Source organism: Melospiza georgiana, chromosome 7 (genome assembly GCF_028018845.1).
Source record: "Melospiza georgiana isolate bMelGeo1 chromosome 7, bMelGeo1.pri, whole genome shotgun sequence".
NCBI lineage: Eukaryota > Metazoa > Chordata > Aves > Passeriformes > Passerellidae > Melospiza > Melospiza georgiana.
This window is the reverse complement of record NC_080436.1, coordinates 14058338-14071189: the sequence shown is the minus strand read 5'-3', so window position 1 is coordinate 14071189 and position 12852 is coordinate 14058338. Positions and strand designations below refer to the sequence as shown.

The 12852-nt window shown below is 41.0% G+C and overlaps 1 protein-coding gene across 4 annotated transcripts in view; it reads right to left on the bottom strand.

Annotated features, from left to right (window-relative positions):
• The window catches only part of SPATS2L (spermatogenesis associated serine rich 2 like), a 128288-nt gene that overhangs the window by 55149 nt on the left and 60287 nt on the right, over nt 1-12852 (bottom strand). For 3 of the 4 annotated variants that reach the window (XM_058027882.1, XM_058027880.1, XM_058027883.1), the window contains exon 2: nt 2379-2439. The exons of the other annotated variant lie outside the window; for it this stretch is intronic. The gene's annotated coding sequence lies outside the window, so the exon portion shown is untranslated. The remainder of the gene's footprint in view (nt 1-2378; nt 2440-12852) is intronic. 4 annotated transcript variants of the gene reach the window in all.

The following is a 12852-nucleotide window of genomic DNA, read 5'->3' as shown; positions in this document are numbered from 1 at the left end:
AAAGGATATTTTTCTTTTCAAGCAAATTTTTTGGCTGTTGTTTGGAGACTGGTTGGGTATCAGTCTGCCATCACTTGGTGTGCCCTCTCCCTTGCTCTGCTTCTTTTTCACCCCCTGAACTTTTCTTCACCTATTAAATGTTTTTTTAACTCAACTCAGGAGTTGTCTTTTGTTCTCCCTATTTTCTCCTCCACCCTCCTTTGGAGAGCTACTGCAGGGAGTTAGGAGCTGTGTAGGTGCCTGGCTGCTGGCCAGGGTGAACCTACCACAGCAAGTTACATTGAAAACCCATCCCAGACTGGTATACTCTCTTCTCAGATTCTGATCTAGAACTTGCCCCAGTATTTAGTGTATACAAAAATTTTATTTCTCTAGATACTTGTAAGGCACTTTACCTCCATATATCTGAGCTGAGTATAATCCTCGCCCCAACTCTACAGTCTGAGGAAGCATTTGTTATTCTCATTCTGCTGAGAGGTAAAAGAAGTGGAGGGGACTACAGGAAAAGATTTTCAGAGCTGATTAAAAATTTTGGCCTTATTTGCAAAAAGAACATTTACACACAGCCATCTTTTAGTAGCAATCTGAAGGCTTCTCAGAGCTGAAAAACAATCTCTTTGCAAGTTTAAGATCTTTACTGACCTCCCTTATTACTACCCCTCCAAGTACAAGATTCACAAATATGGATCTTCACTAACAAGCCAGCAAGTTTCCTTATTCTCAGGGCGACAAGGCATCATTCTGGTGTGGAAGACCAAGTGCAGCTGAAAAACCAGCATCTTTCCCAGAAATCACTGCTTCTGAGAAATGCCTGTGCTGTGTAACACTGCTGACAAGGGTGGAGATGCTTCCAAGATATCTCGTTCTCTAGGCAGCCCATCTGTTTCTGACAGCTCAACTTCTGGTCAGCAACTGACCCAATGAGTCACTCTGCTTGTACTGTACAGAGCTTAGAGCCAGACAAGCAATATTTCATCATGTACTTGGCCACACTTGTGATCAGCAGATGCCGAAGAACCACTTTGGGCACGTATCTTTATCTTCTTTCCTTTGAGGAAGTCACACAGCTCACCACTACGGAGTTCAGTATGCTGAATATTAACTACCACATTGACTCCATTCAGCCGCTCCCTGTGAGCTTTCCACTACCAAAAGCTTTGAAACTTTGCCATGTGGCAATTCTGTGTAAAAAATCTGAAGCAAAAAGGAAATCCTTAAGAAACATCATAACTACCTCCACCAAAGTAACAGGCTGCATGAAGTGAATATGTGCAAATGAATTTACTTCTCCTTCCATCTATTTATTTATTTATGGTGCTGAGCATTTCAGAAAATTCAATACATAATCATATTTATCATTCTGACAGCCGTGCTTAAGTGCAGGAATACTGTTATCTCATCTTACAGATTTAAAATTGAGGAGTTAAGTGATGCAGTGAAGATTTCTCAGGAAGCCATTCAAAGGGGACACAATCCAGGTGTCCTAAGCTGCAAGGAAACTGGAGAACCTTACAGACATTTGAAAAAAATGGTCATCTCTATTAGAATTACACAGAAGGATGAGGTCCTTTAAACTTGTTAGATTGAGGCTTGGAACAGATTTAGCTTATGATTTTTAAGATGCTGGACACAGAGAAACTGTCTCCTTTGGACAAAAAGGCAAAAGAAATTCCTTGATATGTTCAAACAAATATTTTCTCCAAAACAAGTGACAAAAACCATGGAGTTTGGACCTCTAAAATTAGGCAATTGCAGAGCTCCCTTTTCTCAGTTTTGTAGTCTACATGTGCATTTAATTTTTTTTAATTACTACAATACTATCCTTTCCCACTATCCTCTGAACGTCACTTTGGACTATACTTGGTGTGATATGACTTCAGAATACCAGTTCAGCAGAACTTTCAGTTACAAACCATGCTACATCTTCACAGTCATTCAAACAATTAAAAAGATGAGGAGATGGTGAGGAGAAGCAGTAGGACTATATAGCATAAGCTGGTTAACTTAATGACAGAGAGGAATAAGACAAAGGAGAGAAATTTATACAGAATGGTGAGTGACAGACTCTGGAGAAAAAACTGCCCCATCCCTGAGATTGTTCAGGGCCAGGCTGGATGGGGCCCTCAGCAACCTGGTCTACTGTAAGGTGTCCCTGGCTGCGGCAGGAGGCTCAGAACAAGAGGATCTTTAAGGTCCCTCCCCACCCAAGCCACTCTATGATTTCCATATGATTCAAGTTCCAATATGTTCAAATAGACTGCACTGCTCTGGTGAAAGCAGCCCCCAAAGTTCTTGGCTTCTTGTTCTTGCACTGACAGACCTGTAAGCAAAGAAACTTCCTATCTGAAAGATCAGAAAAGAGATAAAAAGTATCTTACCACTGCAAATTACTCCAGTTTCTCTTCCTATTTTTCTGTCTTCTCCAAAAGACTGTATCTCCTGCAAAAATAGTTGAAGTTAAAAAAAACCCAAACAAGTACTTAATTTTTTTCTTAATTTGCTTTACTGTCTTCTTATGGAAGAGTTTTGTGAAAAAAACATCCCTCATTCCTTTACTGCTGTGGTCAGCATGTGGGGATGCCCTTACCTGTTTTACAGGGCTTTTCTAAGGATCTATCTTCATTGCCATGAAAGCTCAGGCAATCACCTAAGCTTTGTTGTTAAGTCCCATTCCTGACCACAGATACAATTCTCCCCTGAAACAAACCCATTTTTTAAAGCCTGTATTTTAAGCTCAAACTAGCCAGCACATGGGATATGCAGAAAGATAAACTTAAGCAATGAAAATTATTTTATCATTAATGCAAGAGAGCAGTAGGTGCAAGTTACAGTAACATAGCAGCTACTAATCCAACCCCTCTGAGCAGCACTAGTGCAGCTTCATGGTGGTCGTTCTCCAGAAACAACATTATCATCTCAAGAATACTAACTCAGATGAAACAAAGGGAAACCCAAAGGGTGACACCAGCACTTTGTTCACAATGCAAGGTCTCTGCTGATTTACATATAAATTTCAGAGGAATTGTCCCCAAAGTTAAAGACACACAACCACATGGAAAACTGAGTGCCTATTTACGTCCATACATGGATGAGTGGAAACTCGTCTCCCAATTTCATCAGTGCAGGGAAGCAGTTAAGTTTTGTATTCTCTGGTGTAGTTGTGAGGACAAGGCAGTCATGGTCTATGGCTTACCATGCATGCCAGATAGAAATTATTCCTCTTTGGCAGCTGTTAAGTGAGTGGCACACTGGTCCTTGTTTGTTTTGGAATAAGATCTGTTTAGCAGTCCCTCAGCTAATCCTAAAAGAATATTGCAACGTTTCTGAACATCCTGATTGCTGAAATCAGCCTCTCCTAAGCCACTACGACTGGACTGTCTTTACAGACAAATTTTTCCTTCTGTACTACAAAATACTACTCTGTGTACAGACTAGAAATGTGTGACTGCTGTCATATTTAATTCATTTTATCCTTATTGAAACTACATATTTTGCCAAGGCCAAAACAAGTTTTAGACTGCAAAAGTCTTGTCAGCATCACAGGTTTTAGTTTAAAGCAAGGCAGAAAGCTCTTAATTGCTTCTGCATCCAAAACAGCCAGATGTTCCCTGAAGCACTTCACCTGGCAAAGGCTCCCACAACAAAGACTCTCTCAGCTTATGTCCCAAAGTCCATTACCATCTTAACACACATTTCTGCATGGCTTGCTGAGTCACAGTTATGTTCAAAATCAAAGGAATGAATAGAGCAATTTAAAATGTGATGCTTCAATGAAGAAATACAAGTAGTCACACATGTCAGTGTTAAAGAGCATTTCTGGGTGCTGGAATCTACACAACAGGCACAGATCCATGAGATGAAGAGAGGGCTTGGAAACCTGGTGAGGGAGGCATACCAAATTCCTTGTCTTTGGGCAGAATACCCCAACCAAGCACTGGGGAAGAGGCCTATGTGATGGCCCTACCGGGAGTTTTGTCTTCAGGGCAAGCAAGGGCAAGATTTGGCTGTTCTCTCAAAGGGACACAAAGAAGGGCTGAGAACTCATCCATTTTGTCCAGTGAGCACCTGAATCACAGCAGAGAAGACAGAAACATTCCTCATAGCTACTGCACTTCTTATGCCAACACCCAGACATTTAACTCCTTCCAGTACTGCCTATAGTCTGCAGGAAGTATTTTTAGGATTTAAACACAGCAAATCAAATCACAGATATTATTGCACTGAGGCATCCTAGCAATTTTTTTCCCCTGCATCACATCTCCTGCTAAACCCCAGTTTGGATCTTTTTCAACCCAGGCTACATAGGAGAATCATCTCCAACTTCACTGGAAAACTAAAACCTGAAAAAGTCAAATGGGAAGAGCTTTATAACTTTAAAAAATTGTTTTTTCCTCCAGTGAGTTCTTTTGATAATTTTTGTCCTTTGGAACTTGACAAGATTTGAAGAAGAAAGTGACAGATAATATCAGAATCCCATTTATTGATGTGGTCAAGAAATATGGTCACAGGTATGAAATTATTCAAGCTCAAATTATAATTATTGCCCCTTGAGAGGTATTATTAAAAATTATTTTAAAACACAAAGGAACATAAGAAAAAAATTGAAGTCCAAAGTTCTCCTTTTGCATCGCTGTAAAGTAACAAAGCAGATACCAACAGCACACTATATGCACAATTCTAAACCCTCCCCATTTTACAGTTAACAGTAAAGACTTGTTCTTCCCAACCAAATGAGATATATTACCTTGAAAAAATTAATTCATTCTATAGGACATCTTTCCACAGTTTGATCACCTCTCTTAAATCACCACTTTGTCTTTACTCAATGGTCCATGACATGTTATCAAACAGTATGCGGGAAAAAATGACTCAAGGGCGGAGAAAGGAAATCACGAGTAAAGGTACAACAGTTAAAAGGAAGCTATTTGACTTATGTATCATCACAGATAATACTGTTGCTTAACATGCAAATGTTCAAGTAATTTTCCATTATAATGAAAGGTCAATTCTTGAAGTGACTTTTATTCTCAAAGAATGAAAAGATGTTGGAATAGGAAGGCATCCTGTTACTCTGCAGGCCTTAGAATGCAGGCTGAAAAACACTGGCCCATATTCCTCTGTGGCAGATCCATGGCTGATGAAAGCCATGTGCATGGAGATTACATGATACCCCCTCACAGAACCTTCAGCACATTGTCCTCCACTGCAGAGTAGGAGAGGGAAAAAGCAGAGCTACAGGTATCACATCACCAAACTGCACATCCAGCAGAGCTCGGTGACAAACAACGGCACCAAAACCAACATAAGCCCAAACACCTGCCAGGAATCAGTGCTCATCACAGTGCTACAGCCCTGCAGGACATACAAATAACCCAAGCATTTTAATCCCTCCCCATCTTGAGCTGTGACTCTTTCGGCAGTTCCCTAATCCTAGCATTAATGTGATATGTGACAATAGAAGAACGGGACACGAAGTTTAAATCTAGATCAGAACAGCTATTCATTGTGGCACAGCCCTTAATGAACCTAAATAGCACAATCAAAGCAGAACATGAGCTATATGACACTCTAGATTGGAGTCCTCATCCTACAGGAATCTTTACCCTTCAGGATAGTAAAACAAGGCCTTTGGCCCCTTTTCTTCTGATGTCTAACCCTGACTGCAGCCTTAACCTAGGATTTCACAACACGCCCTTCACACAGAAGAGCTCAAAAACTCTAACATTGCACTCTTCTAATTCCACTGTAGACCCATGAGCCTTCTAGACCCTAACAGCAAGCACAGCCTGCAATCCCTCCATTCCCAAGTAAATTTCCTGCACAAACAGGATTGGCACACCTGTGCAAAATACTGTGCTAAACATATCCCATATCGTACATAGTGACTATAGCAGCACTGCAATTAACTGAAAGTTGTCAGAGTCTGTTAAGAACAGTTTGTTTGGCTTCTGGTTTGGGTTGATTTTTTGCTTATTTTTAAAAAATATTAAAAGCCAAATTTATAGTGGAATCAGAGGCATATTGAGCTGGGATGAATGGTGATAACACAAGGAAACATAGACACGTGGACTATAGACAGCTAGCTTTTACTTCAGTATATTTCTTTGGTGAGGCCACTGATGGAACATCTAGGTGAGAAGAAAGTCAGCACAAGGCAGGTGATCTTCTGAATGTGCTATGAATGACTGCAAAGGCTATTTACAGTCGGCTGGTCCACACACAAAAAAGTGAGATTTTGTTGATGACTATGGCACTTGGGGTTTTTGGCCCTTTTCTGGGTTTTGCTTCTGGCCTAGCTAGTGAGTCACATTTCCCTAACTGCCAATATAGCTGCTTAGCACATGGAAAGCAAACCTCACTTTCTTTGACAGTCAGACCTTAAGACATCTACCCTCAACCCTTGCAAGCTCTGATGTAGCCAATCAGGGATTCTCCTTGTCTGCCACTGCTACACTTCAACACAGTGTAAGATCCTGTCAGTGTCAGTCAGTCAGTAACGACAACTTCCAAAGCTGAACTCTGCCTGCCTTTAACCCAAGATGCTCCATTTTGTGCACTGCAGTTTCTAACCCTGGCCAGGGCATGCAGTGCCAAGCACATTCGGCAGGATCCAGCCTTCAGAGGACAATTCATATCAACATTTACACCATGCACTTCTTACTGCAACAAAAGATGTATAATATTGTAAAGCAGCACGAGGGCCTTCTGTCTAAAACCATCCTCATTTGGCATTTGCCAGAGATTGTACAGCAAAAAAATCTGTTGACATTAGGATTGGGAAACAACCAAATTAAAGCTTCAGGACTGGATCACCTCTCATCCTACACCAGATTTCTGTTCAGTGAGACAGTTGTGATATTCAGTGATATCAGACAATGATATCACAGCTGGGCAAATGATAGGATATCTGCAAGCACCTTGATTCTCCTACCAGTGATCTCTCATTATTTCAGTCTTTTATTCCTCCTAATGTAACATCAGTCAACAATTTACTCCCAAAGCATTACAAGCCTAATCCAATTCCTCCTGACAGTACTGGAGCCAGAACAGATCCACAACACACACACACACAGATGAGCCAGATAACACTAGAAATCCAACACCACACCACTGAACACCTAGTACCTCACCAGATGAGAAATCTCTCCACTGTTAGAAGAACTGGACCCATTGGAAGCCCAAAATGGTTAGAGGACCAAGTTCTAGGTCCCAGTGAAGCACAAATGCTCGGACAATTAACATAGTGCAATCCTTACAAGTTCTACTTCCTACAAGAACTGTTGTCTGCTTCAAATACATACCATACTTCTGATAGATGGGGATAGCTTTTTTTCCACAGCTGGGAATGCTTTACTTGGATGTGTTTATCTTTCCTCAATCTCTGACTCACAGATACCTCAATTTATTTTAGTTTTCTCCACTCTCAGAAACTAAGAGGGTTTCTGTAACCAACTGTACCATAACCAGGTACACTGTCTATGACCCTAGCAGATTTATGGAAAGCTCTCTTCACTAAGAAGCTAATCCACAATTTCCCAAAAATGTCTTATTTTGGGAGTTAACTTCATGAAAAGCAACCTAAACTCATTTGTTACACAGCAATAGAATGACTGTCTTAAGAGTTGTTATTTATCTCAGCCTGGAAGTGATAAAAAAACAATACCTTTCCATTTTGCAGAACTCTTTGGTGGAGCAGGGACAGCAGCAGAATAGCTACTTAGACATATATGCTATAACCAAGTTCTCAGAGTGTCTGTGTACTTTGTCAAGAACAGCTAACTGAAATTAAGATGAGAATTTTCCCTGAAACACATGAGCCCACAACGCCAAAATTATTCCCCTTAAGGGCAGGTGAGGACTTCTGAAACTACATTTGGAAACACTAAAAAAATGACATGACATCCTCAGCTGAATGTTTATGTTAGTTCATTATCATCATTACTAAAGAAAATACTCCCTAACATATTCCAGGCTATGATTTGCACGCTGTTCCCTGCCCTGATCTAAGGATGCACAAAAAGGTATCCCAGCTGGACTTACCAAGACTGGCTATGACACAAGCCATAATTTGTCAAGATTCCAGCTTCTGAACATGATGAGTTTGTGCTGAATCCTAGAAATTGTCCAATATAAAACATATTTCAAACAGAAAGCCTTTGGGAGTAGCCTAGTAGAACACTTGAGGAAAAAAATGACCATTACAGAAGCTTTAGAGGATTTATAATTCTGTTTTGTTTGCAACTGTACAGTAGCCTTGCCCATAAATAGAAACCAGGTGGATTTATTTTTTTACATTTGCCTTAATTTCTTTATTTGAGACTTGTGGGAATTATGGTAACCAAGCAACACCACAAACCTGGAAAGCCCTAGTTAAGACAATTGCTGATACCCTGATGAAGCAGGATGTGTTCAATGCCTAGAGGAGCTAGGGGATCTCCATTTCTCTACATTCTAGGGGCCACAAGATTCCAAAAAGAGTGAGGAAAATATTCTGTACAATCTGTGGACTCTCCATGCCTTAGTATGAAAATTGCCTCCTTCTGAAATGAATTTTGCTGTCACTTGGGAGTCCACTGTGAGTTTTACTTGCCACTTTTGCAAGGTCAGTCTGCCAGGAGAGCTTCCCCTTACCAAGGCTTGGGAACTCAAAAATACTGGGTCTCAGACTAGTAAGAAATTAAAAATAACATCCATGGATTTATTAGAAATATCACCATGGATCCATGTAAATTTGAGTATTCATTTACACAGAACACAACCAAATGTTGATGATAAAAAGTATAACTAAATTGAAAAAAGAAATCTGCAATGTTATTTTCTGGTCAGAAAAGCACACCAGAAGAATCAAACATTTTACAGCTTCTGCAATGAACAACAGCTGAAGTAACTCATTTTCCATGCAAGTGCAATCAGCACTATTTTCAAACTGGCACATCCTCCATGTAATCAGTCTTCAGCCTCCCAAAGAAGGAGAGAAGCTTCTGAAGGAAGCAATACTTCTTACTTTGCACACTAGCAAAATCAGCTGTGCCCCCACTCTGTCAAATGGTTTTTATTTAGCATTTTATAACAAAATTTTTCAAACTGCTCCAAAACAAAAGTAGGCTCTTTCTTAATAGCAAAGTCAATCTATATATTTTTGTACAAACATTTCAAGACATAATAATATTCTGAGAAAGGAAGGTATGCAAATGATGTTTTTAAAAAAAGTTTATATTATTTGCCTATTCAAAAAAGCGGTGGCAGAGAAAATATGTCTGAGTGCATATGCTTTAAAGTGAATGAGGGGTTATTTTAGGAGAGAAAGGGTGACTACTGCACACAACCAATGTGTGGTGGGTGGATCCATCAAGGCTGTGGATATTGAGTTTATGCTACCATTCAGCAGACAGCACCTCAGTCTCACAGGTAAGACAGTGAGATCAGTACCAAAAGCAAGACAGCCCAGCTATAGCAGATGTTTGCTTAAGACATAGAGGATGCAGGTTTTGGGAGGGCATTAAAAAGCTCAATCCTGCGGAACAGGTTTCAACTTTTCCTCATACAGACATCCAGCTGAGACTGGGTTTTACTGTGCAGCATCCAATATCAAAGGTACCAACAAATAAGTACTAAAATCACCAAAAAGCCCCAAGAGACTACATCTAAAGATATCCCCTGAAAGTTACACTGGGACACAGACATAAGGGGGCTTCAGGGAACTTGGTCTACTGCCACCATTGCTGGGCTTCTGAAAAAACATCACACCATGACTGTGAAAAGTAGAACTGTTTGTCAACACAACATCACGTGCTGAGTGTGCCTTTGTAACGGGGTAAGTGGGTGAGGTTCAAAGAACAGGAGCTCCTGAGAATCTCCCCCAGGAGGTAGCCCAGCAGAAGGATGTACACACTGCATCACCCACTGCAGCAGGTACTGCATCCTGCTCAGAAAGAAAGCACAGTGCCAGGGCCCAGCATGGCAGCAGCAATGGATCCTCAAGTCCAATTTCACTTCACTCCATTGTCCTGGCCTTGGTGAGTGGACAGGAGGAGGGTTAAGAACTCCCAGACTGCCATCACCTAAGCAGTTTCACACTTCTCTCCATCCTGACAGTCCTACAAGAGCTGAACACAATCACAAAGAATATTTGTACAGCACAGAGGCTAGACATAGGCCTTCTTATATAAAACTCCAATCCTTCTCCACCTAGAATGGAGAAATACTCTTGTGCATTCAGATTCTAAGAGTGGGATCATAATAAACAAAAATGCAGGATGAAATCAATTTACAAACGTAAATATAACTCTAGCCTCTTTTGAAGCTTTAATAGGAAGGAGAAGCAAAATTACCCAGGGGATCTTGGTCAGACTCAGCCATGAGTGCAAATGAGATCTCATTCCCATGTGGTATTTCACATCACAAAGGAAAACACAGAGCTCTCACAGCCCTGAGACAGAAGGTTTCCATGAAACAGTAATTTGGTCGTCAAAGCAGCCTTTTCATGGGAATGACATACAAATAACAAAATAACACCCAAAGTTTTTAAGCAAGTTTCTCACGCTGGAACTTAGACTGTTTCCTGATGATTTAAATTATTTCAGCCTGGGCTTCAGCTGAAATGCTTGTGTCAGTATTTTAGTCATGGAGGAACACGGGTAAAATAAAGCACAAACACAGTGTGGTTTTCTATTCTGCTAGCTGGTGCAAATCTGGAATCCCTTCAGGGAACTCAGATAAACCCTTTGTTAAAGCAAATGGGAGTTTGCCTCAGTTCATTGCTGCAGCCTGCTCCATGGCTGGCTCTCATGTCATTCTTGGCTAGCATCTTCTATATGGATCATTTACTCTGAATTCATGTCTGCATTTACTTTCCTAGGAACAAACATGCATTTACTGCTGACACTGAGACTCAGCAACTGATCTATGACTTGGCACCTCCACTCCAAGTGCCTTTGAGATACCAAGAGTAAAGTTTATTCCAGTAATAACCACTTGCCAACAGGACGTGGTCTGAATATTTTACGGTCCACTAAAAAAAATAACATCCCATTTAATGACAGAAAGTTGCATGAAAAACATTACATGCAGGCCATGCAAGCTACTATCTCTAGCCCAACCTCTGCTTTGTGAATTATCAGCCTTCTGTATGTTTTAGCTTTGCGAAGTTATAGTACGTTGATGTTATTTATTTTTCCATTTTATTTCCCAAGATAGTTGCCACTTCAGTAGAAGAGGGGAGTGGCATACAGTAACTACAATCTATCTTTCTTGTTTCCAAGATCTCCTGGCTTCCACAGCTGGACCTGCAAGGTGGGGGCTCTGCTCAACATCACCCATAACTCTGGTCCTCAGTATGAAAAACTGAAGCTTTCACATGTAAGCTGCAGATTCCAAACACACACACTGCCTGACCACCTCGTGTTCACCAATATATTAAATACTAAAATTTTCTCAGTCACCCTAGGATATAAGTACATTTCTTCTAGTGAATTACCTAAGTCAGTGACCTTGAAAAGCCAGACAAGCAACTCCTGGATTATGTTCAGGAATACAGCACACTGTAGAAGCTGAGCATTAAAAGCAGAATGAGCGAATTGCAAAATAAGAGTGAGATGATCATATTTTTTCACAGAGTCCCAGATCTGGTAAGGTTGGATGGGACAGCAGTAGCTTATCTGGACCAACATCCCTGCTCAGGCAGGGCCATCCCAGAGCCCATTGCACAGGATTTCATCCACACAGTTACTGAATATTTCCAGGTATATTGAATATCTCTCTGGGAAACCTGTTCCAGTGCACAGTCACTCCTACAGTTAAGAAGTTCTTCCTTACATTAAGGTGGAACCTTCTGTGGTTATTTTTTGGAAGTAGGGGGTGTTAAACTGTAATCTACGAACAGATACCTTTCTAGCTTTGTATTAACACACAGTTAATGATTTATGGCCTGTTTCTTAAGGAGTCCATCTGCTGTATTTTCAATTTCAAATAACAGCAGATTCCTTCCCACAGCTCTGTGATCAGTACTGGAAACTGAAAATGTCCAAAACTGTAGCACATAAGAGTCCCTGAGGTCCCGCCCAGAAAAAATCCCAAACGAGCAAAAGGCAAAGCCTTTTACGGAGTCTGGTACCAAATTTGTTTAAAGACAAAATCCACCAAAACCAGCACATTCAGCAGCAGCCCTTGCAAAGCAGCCCAGCTGCCAGCTGGCAGCAGCTCCTGTGGTCCCCACGCTGCCCAGAGGCCTGGAGAGGGAACGCAGCTCTGCAGCAGCCCCGCTCCCATACATGGGGAAGCACCCTCACCACACTCCCACCTCACAGACTGACATCTCAAACTCAGCTGTCCTTGCCCACGTCTTTTGGCACTGCAGAAAAACTGCCCTTGCTATCACATGTCTGACCATTTCCTTCTATTGAACCACTTCTGCAGAGCTGGGCTCTGACTACACAGCAGCTCAGTGAGGATGCACAGCCTGGTAGGTCAAGTTCAGCCCAGAATAGGTACTATACCATAGTACAAAACGTCTGGTTTTTGTCATCAGTAGCAGCAATCCTGAGGTTTTTCTTTTTTAATTCACAGAAATCTCTAATATGAGGCTAAGCTGCTCTCTAGATGGAAGAAGATATCATTAACTTAAAATAGTGAACAGAAGTTTGAAAGTGTGCTATTCAGTTTAACTAATGAGTTTACATTGCTGCATGCTTTTAATATGGGGCAACAATGCTAATGACTAACCCTTTTGCAGTTTTATAGACCTTGCAACTACAAGATGATCCCTCTTTCCTTTAAGAAGTCCCTTGTTACAGCTTAAGAAATCATGTTTTGCTTTTTAGCAGTTCTCACTAATAAGCTTTGCAAGGCACCATC